General features: G+C 48.9%; 1 protein-coding gene across 2 annotated transcripts in view; it reads left to right on the top strand.

Moving 5' to 3' along the window:
- The window catches only part of COL4A2 (collagen type IV alpha 2 chain), a 212,732-nt gene that overhangs the window by 32,158 nt on the left and 162,050 nt on the right, over nucleotides 1-18,524 (top strand). The window lies entirely within an intron of this gene.

Here is an 18,524-nt window from a genome sequence, read left to right as displayed (position 1 = left end):
CCAACATCATTTCTGGAGATGATGGGGCCAGCTCTTTAAGAAACTATTTTTTCACATTATCATCTGGTGAGAACAGAGATGAACCTCAGAGATGAAGAGTGTGATTGAGCGCAGAGAAAGTTCAGTGACTTGATTTTAAATGGGCCAAACAGTTGGATTTCTTTTACCTTTTATGCGGAAAGCCTTCGTTTAGAGAAAAGAGGACTGAATTCTGATCGACAGTGGGTGTGGGAGCGGCAGCGTGTTATCGCGGTAGCATCGTGATGAGATTCCTGGATGGAGGGAATCACTGGTACTTGCATATTTGGGACTTCGTCTTAGGGAAGTTCACTAAAATCTCTGCAGCACCCAGTTTTCGTGGGAAGAATGTCATGGGAGCAGGGGCTTCCCTGACCTTGGAAGCCTGGCCGGTCTGTCTCAAACGAGTTTACTGCCTCTGACCCAATTGTGAGGACTGAGTCAGAGGGAGTGCATGTCAGCCTCAGCCTCCAGCAGCACAGCCGCTTTCTCTACAAGCCTCAGATTTAGGGGAAAAAAAAAACAAAAACAGAATCAAAAGTAGGTCTTCATTAATAAAAGACTGGGATCTCCCAGAATTAATCATCTTGCTCACCTTTTCCAGTTCTGGAAATCTGATCTTTGAACCTGGTATCCTCAGCCTTAGCACAATACCTAGGACCATAATAGACGCTCAGTAAACTTGGTGGGAGGAAAAAATCAAAGAAGGAGTCGAAATAAGAGGTGCTGGGTGCCGAGGAGTTGCTAACCTGGACCATCCAAATAATGAGTCTGTGGCACTTCAGAAGCATTCCAGAAATGGAACAATGGCACTCCATGAAGCTGTATAAACTCATGACGTATCCTGTAACTAACCCAGTATAGAACAGTAACACTATTTACACTGATTGGAAGGAAGAAAGTTCATCCTGGCGGTTTATGATGTTGCCAGCATGGTTTGAATCGTTGAGGGTGGGTGACAAGTAGAGTGGATAATAAATGGGCCTCCTGGTTCACAGAGCCTGAGAACCTCTCACCCAATGGGCACCTGGTGCCCCTGCAGAGTCCAGTCTAAGAGGACAATTTTTTTTTTTTTTGAGATGGAGTCTTGCTCTGTTGCCCAGGTTGGAGTGCGTGATCTCAGCTCACTGCAACTTCTGCCTCCTGGGTTCAAGCAGTTCCCTGCCTCAGCCTCCCTAGTAGCTGAGATTGCAGGTGCACACCACCACACCTGGCTAATTTTTGTATTTTTAGTAGAGATGGGGTTTCACCATCTTGGCCAGGCTGATGTTGACGTCCTGACCTCGTGAGCCACCGCGCCCAGCCAAGGACAATTTACTCTAGCCACAGGTATGGCCACGGTCCTCATCTTAGCTGGCTACAAATACAGCAAATCCACCTTTCGAAAGCCTTCATTCTAAAGATGTAAAAGAAAGAAAGGGGATAAAGGAAGAGGATGAGAAGACGAGAAGAGTGGAAGTGTAGAAAGAAAATGTTTAAGGTTCGTCCCCTCCCCACCTTAGGGAGTTCCTTTGGCAGCTTCTCCTAGCCCAGGGGCAGAAAGATCCAGTCTTTCAGGGCAGCTGCGGAAGGAAGGAGAGCAGTCCTGTAGCTCATGAAGACGTTATGAAGCACAAAGAACTGCACAGGGACAGAGAGTCTTTAGGGTCTCGAGCTCACTCTGTGTCCTTGGCTGTTAAGTTCCCCAAGAGCAAACCCCAGCTTCTCGCTTGCTCCAGGCTCTGCATGTGTGAGTGTGACCCCTGGATACTCTCAGGGCGTTTTCAGCCATGCGATTCTGGGGACTTCAGAGGACTCTGTTCCTTTCTGACTTGTGTTCCGGCGTCTGTGGATTGCTCCCAACAGGAGGAGTATTGTCTATTAAGGGAAAAGATTTCAGTGACCTGGCAGCAGGGAGCGTCGTCAGTGTTTGACTGTTTATGGTATGTCAGGGAGCTGGTTCCTGGCAGTGGCTTCCCCAGGGGTGGGGAGGGGTGTGCTGGGGGTGACAGGAAGCACTGAGTCACGACAGAGAAGGGAAAGAAGCCCGCCCGCCACTTCCGGTGTTCACTGAGCAGGTCAGTGGCCAGCGCTGCCTTCGCATCAGAACCCCATTTTAAAACACATCCAAGCGCGTGGCGTGATCGGGACCAGGGGCTTCTCCCCAGTAGAGTGTCAGACCAACGCCGCCCTGCACAAAGCTCTGTGTTCCCTGCTTTCTGTCATGTTCCCACCCATAGCCAGAAATTCCAGCTGCTGGCCGTCCAGCCCCTATGGAGCAGTGACTAAGGGTGGCTGTGGGACTCACTCATGAGCCTCAGGTTGGACGAACAAACTGTACATAGTTTGTGGCTGATTAGGTGTTGTTAAGGATTTACCGTTCAGGGCTGTTGTTTTCTGCCACTGGCTTGTCTTCTCCCGAGGACAAGGGGCCTGCCTGTTGGCCTTTAGATCTTTAGCACTTAGCAGACTCTCAGAAGTGTTTTCTAGAGGACGTTTTCTGGGGAGTGTCCACCTGCACTGATGAAAACAACTCAGTAACAACTCCACTTTGAGAGGAGCAGAGCAGGAGCCTTCCTTAGGTGTGCTTAAGGGGATACCGGCTTAAAAGGCGCCGGGCTGAGTTGCTGTGTCAGGATTGATTCTTTACTTCTCCATCTGGAGGTGTTTCTGCTTTATCAGTTTCTCCTTGTTTCCAGCTCTGTCTCGCTGCCAGAGGGCCGACGTTTCCTGGCTTTTGTTGTACTGTGGCACAGAGTCTGTTTTGAAAGGACAGGAGCATAATAAAAGCGGATATGAAAGAAGGGCCAGATGACATCACATAGAATACTGGAGGAAGTCCGCGTTTGTGGATGTTTATAATCTCAGCATGTTAGTTGTTTGTAATATGATAAGAGCACTTTTGATACATAGGAGGACTACAAGCCTTGTTGCTTAGACAGGACTCATGAATTTTTATCTTAGGCTCATAGTGACAAACAGAGAATGGGGATCTTGGCCTGGATCCCAAGTGACCCTGGCTCATTGGTTGACCTTGGGTACAAGATTCGGCATAGATGAGCCATTTAAATTGTGCCTAAGCCAGCTACTCACTGATTTTTTTAAAAGAAAGAGAGAGATAGAATAAAGAAAGCTAAGAATTTGACTTATTAGAGATGAATTAGCTTACTAAATTTTTTCCTTTTGAAATCTTACTTCAGAGAAGTTGATGGTGCCTAGAACTTAACATTAAATCAAGTAAGACCTTGTTAAGGTAAATTCCGTAAGCCATGTAGAGTCAGCATTATATGCATGCTTAGTCAATGAAAATCCTAAAGCATGCAAGTATCTCCATGAAGAGCAATCTCCTTGAACAATGACAGTGTTGACACCTGCCGTTCCCCAGGTCTGTATCGTGAGATCGAAATACACCAGCATCTTCCCCCACTAGGGGAAGATGATAAAATGCAGGTTAAGAACGTGGACTATGGATGCTGGGTACTTCCTGCCGGGAGCTGGGCACTATCCTCACCTCTTCCCATGGGTTAATCTCCTTTCATCCTAACGGCAACCCCAGGAGGTAGGAACGGTAGGTTCTGCCCATTTTTTAAATGAGGACCCTGCAGGGCATGTGGGATGAGCATTCCTCAGAAGACCACCCCCACAAAACACTGGCCTGGAGCCCAGGCACCCTCGGTCCAAAGCAAATCAAGTTTCTCCCACACACGGTGCCATTCAGAGCAAACCAAATCTGCAGCACTGGAGACCCGCACACCTGGTGGAAGCTTGGGGCAGGGCAAAGGCACAAGACAGGATCATAGCACTCTGGAGCCAAGGAAGAACCCACCTTCTTGCACACAGTCCAGATTAAGCATAAAAAGACTAGAAAAATCAACTGTCTTCATGCATTGGTATAGGAGAGCAGGGTAGAACTGGCTCCTAAAATTTCACACTCAGACACTCTAAAAATCGTGCTCAAACCTAAAAATGTGTGCATGCTCATTCCAAATTAGCCTTATCGACAGAGGTTAGCATCCAAAACTTGGTCTAACCTAGTCCAGGGAACATGCAATCTTTGTAGCTTGATACTGCAATGACTGTGTGTGTGGTCTCTGATTGTCCCTCGAACACAAGAATTAAAATCCCAACAACCTACTGAGGGGCAGAGAGGAGTGGGATTGAAAATCCACTGTTGGAATATCCAGGTGGATAATCCACTCCCAAATAACGGAGTGCTGTCAATGGGTGCTCTCCTCTGCTGGCCCCAGGAGTAGGCATCTGCTATGACTTACAGCAGATTTTATGCACAGACTTTCTTCCAGGCAGAGAAAAAACTACTGAGTGCGAGTTCACAGCAAAGGCATCCTCGATCCCTGCTGATGTGGGAAGGCATAGGTATACACCGTCTGAAAGCTGCCAGGCGTGATTCACTTGGCAGCGTACCTCCAGGAGAGAGGGCGGGGCAGAAATTCAGAAATTCTAACCCAGAAGCCATGCCAGCAGATAGGTAAAGTGGCTGTAGCATGGGTGTGGTGTTGCCCGTGGCCCCAAAGCCCCTGGGACTTTGATGGTCACGTTTGCAAAGATAAAGCTGCAGGCACCTGAGGCTGAGCCTGCCCGGGCGGCGCAGCGCTGCTGTGTGCCAATGCAAACGGGGACCTTCCTTGCCTAGACCAGTCTTCACCATCCAGAACAGAAATCTTATTGTATTCTGAAAAAGGATTGCTGGATCTCTTTCATTCCATGCTTTTCAGATTTCTTTCTCCCAAATTTAGCACAGAGGGCGGGTTTTGAACAGAACTCTTAAACTGAAGGTACTTCTCTGGAATAAATAGCTGCAAGAGATGGACCCACTTTGTTTCTTACAAACAGTGCTAAATATTTACCTTAGACCTACATGCCAATACTAACAACATACACATTTTCATTCATTGCCAAAGAATACCAAGAACTGGCATGCCGTATAAATAATTAAAATTTAGTGTAGATAATGTGTGAGGTAATGCTTATATTAGATGATGTCTCGGTGAACTCTCTCCCTAACTGAACAGAACAAAAACAACATAGCTCATAAATATGTAAGGGTATTTATTCTAAATGTAACACGTGAAACTCTTCACTGCATGTGTACCTGTAAGTCTGAAAACTCACTTCTAACTATGGTTACACTGATGGCCTCTTGAACAAGAGTTAAAAGCTCCTTGTAACTTGTTCTTCTCAACATGGAGACAGATCAAAATCCCTAAGGCTACTGAAAGGATGGCATGACAAATAGCCTTCATAAAAGATGGTCTTTTATGCAGCCAATTTTCTTATTAGTTATTTGGTGACAACACTGACGTTTAAATGATTAGCCAATGAGAGAATATTGAAGTAGGCCGTTTGTTACAGCACATTTCCTCTAACTCATACTTGCTGATAGGTAATTGGAACAGAAGAGAATGATGTCAGTATGAGATGGAAGTCATGTTAGTTCATGCATGACATTTTTCCCAGCATGGCGTTTGTACCACTGAATAACAGGGTAGCTGAGGGTAAGTAGAAGAATACACATCAGCACAGCAAACTGTCAAGGAATGGAACTCCATACGAGACCCCAGGGCCCCAGTATTCTCTCTCTTGCCTCGCTCAGGCCATATACTCTCCTTAGAAATGCTTTCTCCACGGCTCTTCCCAATCTTTGGTCATCCTGTCCTTGCTCTCGGCAACGTAGCAGTCTTAGCACTTCCTTACACCCCCTTCTATGAAACTATGCCATCACTTTTCTTTAAGATAAACTGCTTTATTTACTGCAGTATTTCTTCACTTGAGAAGTTAACATGTCCATTAAACTGTGCTATTATTTTTATTAGGATTGCTACCAATTTTATTAAGGCCCTGGTTACAAAGTTGCATCGGTATTGAGTGGTCTGCCCCAGCTCTCTTTTTCCCATGGACCTCGGTGATTTGCTGTGTGGTTTTGCAGAGTGTGAGAATTTTTCAGAAACAGTCATATACTATGTTACAGCAGAAAAGCCTGTTCTTAAAAAGAATGGGTGGGGACTAGATGTGAATCAATGTGATTTGACTTTCTTCTTCCCAAGGTGAGTGGCTGGTGTGTTTGAGTGGGTCTCGACTGCACTGACAAGGAAGGTGAGGGTATGGAGGACCTTCCAGGCTGAAGGAACAGTGTGTACAAAGGCAAGTTCACTGCGAGGATGGAACCCCAGAGGTATTCATACTCCATGCATTGAAAATCCTCACATTCCCTCAGCTTGTAAAATAAATGATTAAGCATTCGGCTGTAGGCAAAAGAAAAAGAGACTTTGAAAGTGGAGGGAACAGTGGATGCAGGGAAGCAGAACTCCAGTTGGTGGGTCTCTGGAGAAGCGAAGCCTGCTGTTCCTGGGAAGCAGTGGGGTGGAAGAATCAGAGGACAGCAGATGCTGGCTCCACACCCTCACCTTCCCTATCAATGCAGTGGAGACCCACTTAAACACACCAGCCACTCACCTGGGGAAAAAGAAAGTTAGACTCACGTTGATGCACATCTTGTCCTCACCCGTTCTTTTTAACCTGATATGGGCTGTCAACTAAAGGGTTAATACCAGAAGCACCCACCTAGCTAAGTACCGACCTAGCCAGCCATTAGTGATTGCCAAAAACATGAAGGGCGGCCATCTATATTAAGGGTGGAGAAGGAGAGGGGGCAAGGGAAGGTGGTTTCTGGCAATTGGTCCATTGACACACCCCAGCTGCTGTGTGGGACAGAAGTCACATGACTCAGATAGCAACACCCAGGCTCTCATCTTGTTCCATCTCATCTGTGCCTGGGCATGTGTACCTGTGCACGGGGGGACCACCTTCTGCCAGGTAGCTGAGGTGCGTGTTAGTTCTCAGAGTAGTGCCAGCTGTGTGTCCACTTCATGATGACATCAAGAAGATGGGCTTTGGGATCCTGCCCACACCCAGCTCCGGGGCGCTGCTGATGTATCCGGGCAACCCCAGCCAGGATCCTGGGCTGCCTCTATCACCCTCACAACCTGGGGGCCAGGAGCCGGCAGTGAAGGCCAGTGAGAGGCGAATCTGGAAATGAGGAGCTTTCCTGGGGTACCGAAGGAGCAGTATCAACATACTTGAAAAGAAAGAGGACTCTTTCTTGCTTGGGGCTTTCGGGGCGTTGTTTCCTGCGTAACTCAAAGCCTTGGGAATCCCAGACAGAAAGTCATTTAAGATTAACTTTTGAAATCAAGTGAGTAAGAAGACCTAATTCAAAGGAGAATTTAGCCGTGGGTTAACAAATAGATCTAAATTGCAATGAAAATCTTCAGTGGTCTTAGCCGTTGATCCCGGTGGTCACCACAGACAATATAAGGAGCAGTGTCTATGGCAGGGGTGATGGAACAGATTTCAGGAAGTAACTCGGACTGACAGAAGCAGGGGCACCAGAACTCTAGTGACCAAGACATTCGAAGACAGGCAAGGAAACCTTCAAATGCAGGCAACTCATACTTCGAGGGGACACCCTCCAGTGCTCCGAGTTGGAAATTGCCTGCATTTCAGTGCTCTGTTCTGTGGCTCCAGCGTGCTGCTGTATGCCCACTGTGAAGGCTGCTTGTCACACGTGCTGCCCAGCTCAACCCGGCCCCTGTGGTCGCTGTCCTGCCTGCCTAACTGCTGACAACGGCCCCACGCCCATGTCTACACCCTGGGTGTTTGCTCTGTAGGTTCCAGGCTCCTAGACTAGATGACTCAAGGTGAAGCACCCGTGAGCCTCCACCCAGCACCTAATAAAACCACCCAACAAATGTGGGCTCAGCTCCTCCCCAGGTGAAGGCCAGGGTGCTCTGTTGACTAAGGGGAGGCCATGAAAGAACGGGGAGGGCTGGCTCTGGACAGAGCCTCATCCCCTGCACTTACCGTGGCTCACTGCCAAGTGCGAACACCTGGGTCCACGCCTCCGCATGCCAGGCCTGTGTGTACACCTCCCTTCCTCGCTGGTGAGGAGGCGCATCTCAGCGCTGCTTTTTGCCTCTAGAAAGGCACTGAGTGTGAACTGTGAAGAAGTGGCCAGGGCAGAGGATGTGTGTCAGGAAATGCCAAGCCCCCTTTCCTCACTCAGCCAGATGGCCCACCTGTCCTCACCTGAAGCCAGGCCCACCCATGCTCTGAGATCATCTCTAGCCCAGGACGAGGCATTTCCAAGGCAGCGTTGGCTCAGACTATGTTGGCTGGGCTTCAACTCTCATTCATGTGTCAGGAGCTCTAGGCCAGGGAGCCAGGCGTTGGTGATCCTTTAGCTGGGAAGGCTCGGGGGGCTGAATTACATCACCAAACCCTCACAGCAGCCCTGTGCAAGGGTGCCATCATCCTCCCTTTGTGCAGAAGATGCTGTGGCTTCAAAGGACCAGTCACTTCTCTGCCTAAACCCTTGCCCTTTGCTACGTCATTCATGCTCCCGGTTGGCCCCTCACACCTGCTCTTCAGCTTCCCGGGTTCTCAGCAGTCCCCACCTGGGGCCCCGCCTGCCATCCCTCCACTGTCGTTCAGCCTGCTTTAAATGTCTCAGGATGACTAATGTCACTGGGATGTGTTCTGGCCCTGGCCTTTGGCCCACCACACACTGCATGCCCTGGCAGTCAAATTCCTGATTTTTTTCTGGAGCCAGTCCTGCCCGTCAGAACCCAAGCCCCAGCACTAAAGTACAGCTGTCAGAGGTGGCCCTGCCAATAGCACGCTGTGTGTGGAAAACTCCCAGACGCTGAGCTGCCTGAGGAGAAATGGAAGGTGGCCCACTTGGCCGGTCATTGCTCATTAAAATGTATAGGTGTGCAGATGTGAAAACACGGGGCTTGTTGCTGATGACTCAGGGGAGGGCACTGAACGTCATGCCTCCTGGTTATGTCTTGCCGCCGTGTTGAACCAGGACGGGGAATGATCCCATTCCTCAGGTATTCGTCTGGGAGACCGTAAAGGATTGCTTCCAGACAGGAAGGACGTCTGTCTTCCTAAAGATTGTCTAGCCCAACTCGTTGAACTACTGTCATTTCTTTCTGGTTCTCCTGTTCCAAATACACAGCCTGAGCTCCTCCTTCCTTCTCTGAGTCTCCCAGTTCCATGAGGACAGGCATCGACGCAGTCATAACTGCTGGCACTCCAGAAAAGCCCATGGGGCTTAATCATTGTACGTGGGGGAGCACCCCTGGCCTTCAGGCATTTCACCATCTTGAGCTGGTGACTAGTTCAAGACCATTCTGTAGAGTGAACACATTTATTTAGGATGCCCTTGAAGTACTGTTAAACAAAGGAAGCTGAATTGGCTGGCTTTGCTGCCCGGCATATGGAGAAGAAGGATTTGTTCTGGGTGGTGCAGCTGTGACCTGCACTTCCTCTTCCATATACCTTGCCCTGCTAATACTATGTCGGAATTGTTTCCTTAATTTCTAAAGCTGCATGTGCGGAAATGGCTTATATTTCCTGTTTTGATAAACTAATAGAACTTTACTGAGAACCTTGTTCCCAAGTTGGCTTTCTTCTCTTTTGGCCTCTTTTTTGATTAAAATAATAATTCTAAAAGTCCAGCTTGACTGGACTTGTGTCAAAGACGAAGAATTGTATAGATTTTTTTTGCCTTGAAATGATAACTTTTTAGCTTTTAAAAACATGGTAACTTTTTAACAATAGGCAATGTTGATCTCATTTGTCACTTGGCGTAGGTTATTCAGTATTCCTCTGTGGAGGGAATTTGGGTTAGATGCTAGGCACAATCCAGTCGTAAACTATCTGTAAATTCCCTTCCGAGGATGGCTCTTGTTGGCTGGAGGTAAATTGGCTTAAAAAGACTTCCTTGGACAAGAAGTTTCTTGGAACATGTAGAGGACAAAATATTCTTTGTTTTGGGACAGATGAGTTTTGTTCTTGCAACTTCATATAACTCAATTACTGCTCATTTTCTATGTGCAAGTTGAGAACAATGACCAGCATTTTTTTTCATTCGTCTACATGGCATCCACTTTAAATGATACTCATGTCTGCAGACGGCTGGGTGCATTTCCACGGTTTGTTCCCTTGCTATATGTTGACAATTTGCAGTGGTCGTAGAGAAATAGCTAGTCTCGAAGAGTTTAAATTGTTCATGTGTTTTGTTTTCTGGCATTCAGGTTGTCATTTAAATCTATTTTTTTAGTGTCCTAAATATAAGGACCATTCTGCCATGGAGAGAAGTGACATTGGGCAGTTTTCTCCACGTTTTGAGATGGGCGATTCCTCAGACATCTACCAAGGAGGACACCCTTTTCCCAGGTGGCAAAGGAGAGACTCTCCCTCCGCCTGGTGGCACAGGATCCTAGTGAAGGCAACACGATACTCTCTTCTCACTGTCATTGGGTCACTCACAGAAGAGCCAGGGCAGCAACCGGGGGGACCGGATGTCCTCTTAATCCTGCAGCTGCCACTCTTGATCTCTGCTCCAACTCCACTGAATCCCATTGATAAATGACAGAGTCTCTGCTGGCAGCCAGAGAGCCAGTGACTCCAAGCAAGAAATTCTCCACTTGATCCTGATAGGAGCCTGGTTCAAGAAACTAGAACCTGGTTTTCCTTAAAGGGTTCCATGACTTTTATTCTTCCAGAGGTAAAAGACTCACCAAGGAATCTAGATTGTGCATCTAGAGTGGTTTGATCTCTATGGTAAATCTATCCCTGCAAACAGATGGATTTTCATATCTTCTTTTTTTTTTTTTTTATGGAGACACAGTCTCACTTCGTCACCCGGGCTGGAGTGCAGTAGCACAGTCGTGGCTCACTGAAACCTCCACTTCCCGGGTTGAAGTGATTTTCGTGTCTCAACCTCATAAGTAGTTGGAATTACAAGCATGAGCCACCATGTCCAGCTAATTTTTACATTCTTAGTAGAGACAGAGTTTCACCGTGTTGGCCAGGCTGGTCTTGAACTCCTAACTTAAAGTGATCCACCACCTAGGCCTCCCAAAGTGCTAGGCTTACAGGCGTGAGCCACCACACCGAGCCCAATTTCCACATCTTTCTAAATGTAATGATGCCAAGATTTAAATAAGACTCCAAAGAAAAGAATTCCCATATAAGAAGTCAACCAAGAAATCATTTCCTCACTCAAAGATTCCCATTCTGCACCTGGAAAAAATGTCTGTTGCATTCCAGTTGAGTAGAACGTAATCTAAGCCTTCTGGAAAACACATCTTATGCCTTTACATACACTGCCAACTGGTTCCTAAACATCTCCAGTTCCTATAGTTTTGAATTGGCACAGCAATGCTGGCTACCAGTTTCAGAACAGGAAAAAGAAGAGCTCTAGAAGGATATTTTGAATTTTAGAAAAATTGAAAGAGAGAACTACAATTTTTTTAGCACTTTGAGGGATTAGAGGCTCAGCCACTGAGTCCTTAGGGCTCAGAGCCGCCCCAGATGCAGCACAGGTCACAGAGGTCAAAGCAAGGTCCAAGGGCCATCAGTTTTCTAGGACAGACACGCCAGGGGTCCACTGAGTCATGGAACATGCTGAACCTGCAACAGCTCCTACCTTCTGTTGCACCCAGGGTGATGGTTCTGTGGTTTCCAGCTTTCTCACCATCTCTAGACAAAGCCCGTTTTCACAATGCCCATCCGACCACCTAGTGGTGCTAGGTGCCACCACTCAGTGTGCTAACCTGGAAGTCATGCTAGAAAGCAGGTTTTGCTCCAAGAAAGGTGGGGTGGGGCCTGCATTCCTCACTAGTTCCAGGGTGATGCTGATGAGGCCTGTCCACACAGCACGCTTGCCATGGCGGGGGCCAGCTGGGAGAGCAGCTGCCCTTCAGACAAGCACTCACGACCTCTTTGACTTTGTGCCTAAGTCCCTGCCTCTGATCAGTATTCCTCTCTGTTTCCCTCTTCTTGCCTCCCATTTTTTTTGCGGTACAACTTCCAGGTAAGTCTTCCTCAAACTCTCTGTCCAGTGTCTTCTTTGCTACCTGCTCTGTCTCTCGTTTCTTTCTTTATTTCCTTTTATTTTTTCTTTTTGAGATAGGATCTTGCTCCGTTGCCCAGGCTGGAGTACAGTGACGTAATCTTGGCTCACTGCAACCTCCACCTCCCGGGCTCAAGCCATCTTCCCACCCCAGCCCTCCAAGCAGCTGGGACCACAGGCATGCACCACCACACCCAGCTAATTTTTTTGTTTGTTTGTTTGTTTGTTTGTTTGTTTGTTACAGACAGGGTTTTGCTTTGTTACCCAGGCTGGTCTTGAACCCCTGAGCTCAAGTGATCTGCCTGCCTTGGTCTCCCAAAGTGCTGGGATTCCAGGCGTGAGCCCCCGCACCCAGCCTTCTCTCCTGCTTCTTTGCTGCCTGTGGCTTTCTCTACCCTGCTCCTCCCCTGCCAGCATGGGTTTTGTCCCTATGAACTGGTGCAAGAATGACCGGTCCTTCATCTCTTCCTTGCAGCTCAGAGACTTTCAAGTCTACCATCCGGTCCTTCATCTCTTCCTTGCAGCTCAGAGACTTTCAAGTCTACCGTGCGGTCCTTCATCTCTTCCTTGCAGCTCAGAGACTTTCAAGTCTACCGTGCTTCTTAGGTTTAAGCTGCTTTGGACTCTTATTTCCTAAAATTTATAATTCACATTTATTTTTCAGAAGGATTCCTTTTGGTTCCACAACACTAAAGATGTCAAGAGCTTACAATAATCAGACTTAACAGCCCCTTCCCTTTGTCCTCAGTGCCTCTGCCAACTTCTTTAATTCCTCTGTCTTTCTGGAAGAAGCAGATAAGTCCAATGGGGTCTGGCCTCCAGGTTGGTGTGTGATGAGATAGTTGGCAAAGTGGGACTGCCTGCAGGTCCTCAGTAAATGTTCATTCATTTGCTGAGGGAAGTAATGATTCATCCCTCTAGGCAAACTCCTTCCATGATTTGGAATTTAGGTCTGAAGTTTCCTGGCCATGCGCCTGGGAAGCCACTGAGCTGGCTGTCAGCTGAGTAGGGACTAAGGATGTTCAACTCTGGGTACTGAAAAGCGGCACTAGATTGAAACAGAGTCCTGAGCTGCAAGTTGGGGAGCATGGCAGTGTTGGAGCACCCTAAAAGTCACAGGAAGAATGGGCTTCAAGTGACTCCAATTCAGGATGTTCCTGATTCCCTGATGATCACGATGATCACGATGATGACGATGATGATGGCATGAAGGTGGTGCCCTCCTAGGCCGGGAGGTTAGGGGTAGCCAGTCTGTCTCTGCTTTCTAGCAGAGAGAGCCTCAGGCTGTCAGGCAGGGAGGTTGGCCTTGGGGGGTAGGCATAGAAGGAATAGTGGAGCATAGCACAGCCCTAGGGCACAGGCCTGAGCACAGCCAGTCCTCTCTGTGAACAAGATAATGCAATACCTAAGGACCCACTGTTCCTAATTTGCTCTCTAACCATTCTCTTCTTTGCAGCTCTTACCAGAATTTAAATTATGTGGGTTTAGTTGTTTGTTTACTTATTTCACTTTCTTGTCTACTTGGTCACCTGCCACAGGGCAGGAGCAATGTCTCATCTGCCCCTACTCTATACCCAGAGCCCAGCACAGTGCATGGCTCAGAGGAAATTCACATCAGTGATCATGAGTGAATGAATTTGTAAAGTGAAAGAGTGGATGAAGGACCTCCCAGCCCCTTGCCCTTTGTCATGTCAGCTTGGAATTGGGGATATGAGGTGTCCTCTCACTGGTGCAGTTGAAGGAAGGTGCCGGATACGGTTTAGATTCCTCGATGGTCCCGAGTTCCCTGGGTGGGGAGGTTCTGTGTGCCTATGAGGAGGTAACAGTCAGGCATTCTCCAGGGAGTGATGTGCCCCCACCAGCTTTCACAGGCCTTCTGTAAAACTGGTCCCACCGGGCCTTGAGTCCTTTCCTGCCTTGGGGTGAAGGACACCCAGACAACCACAGGAGTTTGGCCAGCCGGGCTGAACGGCTATAGCACGCCCCACGAGCCCGGAGCACGTTCCACACCTACAGTGGGAGCTGCAGGAACCTCCTGGCCCTGGGAGCTTCAGTGGGGTCGGCAGCCGGGCACACCCGCAGGGGGCCTCAGTGAGAGCTGGACATTGGAATTGCTCTACACAGTTGCTGCCTTGGAAATTCAGACTTGAAATGAGAAATTAATGGAGGATTGAATTGATGTTTCTGTCATGAGCCTGTGATTGTTGTAAAAAGAAGTGTGTCAAATGCTTGGTGAGACCCACGAAGGATTCTTTAAAGAACACTGAGGCAAACCAGACCTTATAGGGAAAAGCAGGCCTCATGGAGACTGAAGTTACAAATGTGGACCAGGGCCAGTGTTTTTTCATGAAGGGGGTGAGCAGAGATTTGAGGAGGCTGCAGGGTGGGAGGAAACTCCTCATTTTTATTAAGGAGTTGACAAGAATAGAATCGCAGCTTGTCTTTGACTTGCATTAAGCAGTAAAATGAAGGGATAGGCTGGAGGGCTGCCAGCAGGGTGGCGGCAGGTGCATGCAGTCCGTATGCCTCTGCTGGAGGGAGTGGCCAGGCCACAGACATGGGACTCCACGTAGCAGTCCTCACACTCCTCATCTGAGGTCCTGAGGAAGGCATTCGTGTCTCGAGACTGTTTCAGAGACCCATATCTTCTCAGGGGAATGCCAAAGCTCAGGTCAGAGAGTCGTTCAGTTTTGAAGAGACTGTCTGGAGCACACACCCTGCCCTAGTAAGTCAATATTTCTGTTCCTCCTGGAGACCTCACATTCCAAAGTGTGGTACTTCGGGCTCTTGTAAATGTTGGAATTCCCAAGAGTCTCTCTGGAGGACAGGTAAGATGTCAGTGGGAACACACATACACACATGCACGTGCGTGTGTGCACACACGGCTAGCATGTCCATGGAAACTGCCTTGGCGTGGAATGAGCAGGGCTGCCTCTCAGTGAGGTATTCCTTCCCCCACAACACAGCACTGGAGCCATCGGTACGTGTAGAAAAGTGTTACTGGGAGGTATCTTAATCAGCCTACAAGTCCTAGTTCCAACATAAGAATGCATCATTCGGTTTTGAGTGGGTTATGAATAACTCGCTGCAACTAAATACAGTGAATATCGTAAACCTAGAATAAGGAGTCTGTTAGATCAATTTGAAACCATTAAAATCATTTCAACCCTTGATTTATATAGAGGGATTTGGCAAGTGGCTTTAAAACCAAAATTAAAAATAGCATGGGAAACAGCAGATGGAGAATATGAGTTGATGCTTTACCCTATAGACCCAGGAGGGCCGCCTGCCCTTCCCAGACAACTGGCCAATGAATTATTGGGTCAACTGAGGACCCCTGCCAAGCGCCTGTTCATGCCTCCCTCATGTGTAGTAAAAAGGCAGGAATGCGCCAGCCCATCTAGTCTTGAGCTTTGGTGCTAAACTTTCTGGCTTAGTGTGGAGTTGGATTTCTAGAAATCACATATTCAAATCATGGGATTTATGAGCCCCATTGCAGATAAACATTGAAGCCATTAAAAAATTGGCAAATACCTAGGATCGTATTTTCAGGGCATGAGAGGATTTTATATATGTTTACTTTTACACCATAAACTCCAGCTGCCTCATTACCTCACTCAAGACAAAAAGGTAACTGAAAAGAAATGCAAAAGGCTTTCAAGGTACTGTTTTCTCTAAAGGGTTTGGGACTTTCCACTTCTTGGAGTTTGTTTTTTTTTTTTTTATACTAGTGACTGATGCATCAGATACTATATTAGGTAAAGAATTATAAGAAGAACATAAAAAATGTGAAACTCTCAGATGAGAGTTCTCTAGTAGAAAATTGTTAGCTAAAAGCAAAAGAAAAAAAAAAAATCACCCATACAAAAGGAGCATGGAGTCATTCCTGGAACCCAAGGCCAACTCTCGCCAGGAGATTTTGGGTCAGAAGCTTGCATATCCTGCCCTTCCGCCCTGGACTGTCTGGAAGACGCTGCTGGGTGGCAGTGGCAGAGTGGGCCTGGCCATGCCACTTGCACCTCCACGTGGACATTCAGCTGGTGACAGGAACAGGGAAGGTTCCAACAGACCTGCTATCACAAAACAACTTACAGAGGGAGTCCCCAAGTGATAGTCCTGTTTAGTCATTGAGACGTAACTCAGAAGAGAGTGAAAAGGCTGTGGTAAAATACAATTTGCTTAACATTGGAAAGGGTTCTGTCATCTGGTAAGTTTTACTTGCGTGATGAGGTTTGAATCAGTGAACACCAGAAGCCAGCCTTGTCCAGGGTCCCTTAGGTGTAACTGTGTGATAATAGGGAGGCTCCAGGCAGGCTGGCAGAGGCTGGATGAGGGTGAAAAGCTAGATTAAGATTCACCTGTGAGCCACTGCTCACCTGTGTGTGGAGGAGGGCTGCAGTAGCTCACCTGTGTGTGGGGGGAGGGCTGCACTAGCTCACCTGTGTGTGGGGGGAGGGCTGCAGTAGCTCACCTGTGTGTGGGGGGAGGGCTGCAGTAGGTCACCTGTGTGTGGGGGGAGGGCTGCACTAACTCACCTGTGTGTGGGGGGAGGGCTGCACTAACTCACCTGTGTGTGGGGGGAGGGCTGCACTAGCTCACCTGTGTGTGGGGGGAGGGCTGTACTAGCTCACCTGTGTGTGGGGGGGAGGAGGGCTGCACTAGCTCACCTGTGTGTGGGGGGAGGGCTGCACCAGCTCACCTGTGTGTGGGGGGAGGGCTATACTAGCTCAACTGTGTGTGTGGGGAGGGCTGCACTAGCTCACTGTGTGGGGGGGAGGAGGGCTGCAGTAGCTCACCTGTGTGTGGGGGGAGGGCTGCACTAGCTCACCTATGTGTGGGGGGAGGGCTGTACTAGCTCACCTGTGTGTGGGGGGAGGGCTGTACTAGCTCACCTGTGTGTGGGGGGAGGGCTGTACTAGCTCACCTCTGTGTGGGGGGAGGGCTGCAATAGCTCACCTGTGTGTGGGGGGAGGGCTGCAATCGCTCACCTATGTGTGGGGGGAGGGCTGCACTAGCTCACCTGTGTGTGGGGGGAGGGCTGTACTAGCTCACCTGTGTGTGGGGGGAAGGAGGGCTGCACTAGCTCACCTGTGTGTGGGGGGAGGGCTGCAATCGCTCACCTGTGTGTGGGGGGAGGGCTGTACTAGCTCACCTGTGTGTGGGGGGAGGGCTGTACTAGCTCTCCTATGTGTGAGGGGAGGGCTGCACTGGCTCACCTGTGTGTGGGGGGAGGGCTGCACTAGCTCACCTGTATGGGGGGAGGGCAGCACTAGCTCACCTTTATGGGGGGAGGGCAGCACTGGCTCACCTGTAGAATGAAGGTTGTACTAGCTCACCTGTCAGGGGAGAGGAGGCCTGTGCTGAGGCCCGGCTGATCAGAAAGGGGAGAAAAGAGGATCACTCTGATTGCCATCATCTCAAAACCTTTAATACTGTCACGATCTGAAAGGAAGAGCTAAGGTGCTTGTCCAGTAGCCCAATCTCCAAGTCCATCTTTGATCTGAAAGTTGAGATCAAGGATGAGAAACACCTTTTTGCCCCATCGGGATTGCCCATCCAGGGAACTCCCTCCATTTCCCACTGACTCACTTAAGGTGGTATCTCCTTCTCTGATGAAACACTCAATGGGGTCACCCACTTGCCTGAATAGGTCCTGAGGAAAGCCTCTTCCCGGCATTCCTCCTTGCTGAGCATAAGTGTGTCTCACAGGGCGAAGGGGAAAGGAAGTGGACTTCCTCTGCCGACGCCCCTCAGTTGAAGTCACAAGTGATATCAGTGGTGCGGGTGAGGGTTTGGCATCCCGCCAGATGCACCTGCCAGTCCTGCCTCCTCACATAGCCCTCCCTTTGATCACCATGATGTGTGTCCCATGAGGGAGCCACCGTTTGCACCGACACCTCCTCCTCCCCTCCGTGGTGGCCCACTCCTGCCCACCTCTCTGGGTTCCCTGCCAGCATTTTCTCCAGGCACATGCTCCACATGTCCAGGCAGAAGGCAGAGCTGCTGCCCAGGCCCCAGAGTTTCTCATGCATGCCACAGGCCTGCTCCTTCCTGATTCCTCACTTCACATGGAATCCAGATTCTCGGAATGTTCTCCTGACGCTGGAGGTCCAGGACTTTGCTTGGCATTGGGCACTTTATGGGCACTTTTTTTTTTTGAGCCGGTCTTACTCTGTGGCCCAGGCTGGAGTGCAGTGGTATGATCTCAGCTCACTGCAACCTCCATCTCCCAGGTTTAAGTGATTTTCCTGCCTCCGCCTCCTAAGTAGCTGGGAATACAGGTGCCTGCCACCACGCCTGGCTGATTTTTGTATTTTTAATAGAGACGGGGTTTCACCATGTTGGCCAGGATGGTCTCGATCTCCTGACCTTGTGATCCACCCACCTCGGCCTCCCAAAGTGCTGGGATTAGAGGCGTGAGCGACCGTGCCTGGCCTAGTGAGCACTATTTAAAGGCTCCTTGACCATAGAACATACAGCACCAAGGGTGAACCCTGGTCTCAACTGTGGACTCTGGTGATGATGATGCGGGCAGACTCGGCGATTGTAACCAGCATACAGGTTGGTTCCAACCTGTACATCCTGG

Source organism: Symphalangus syndactylus, chromosome 15, assembly GCF_028878055.3.
Source record: "Symphalangus syndactylus isolate Jambi chromosome 15, NHGRI_mSymSyn1-v2.1_pri, whole genome shotgun sequence".
In the NCBI taxonomy this organism is placed as follows: domain Eukaryota; kingdom Metazoa; phylum Chordata; class Mammalia; order Primates; family Hylobatidae; genus Symphalangus; species Symphalangus syndactylus.
This window is presented reverse-complemented; position numbering and strand designations above follow the sequence as displayed.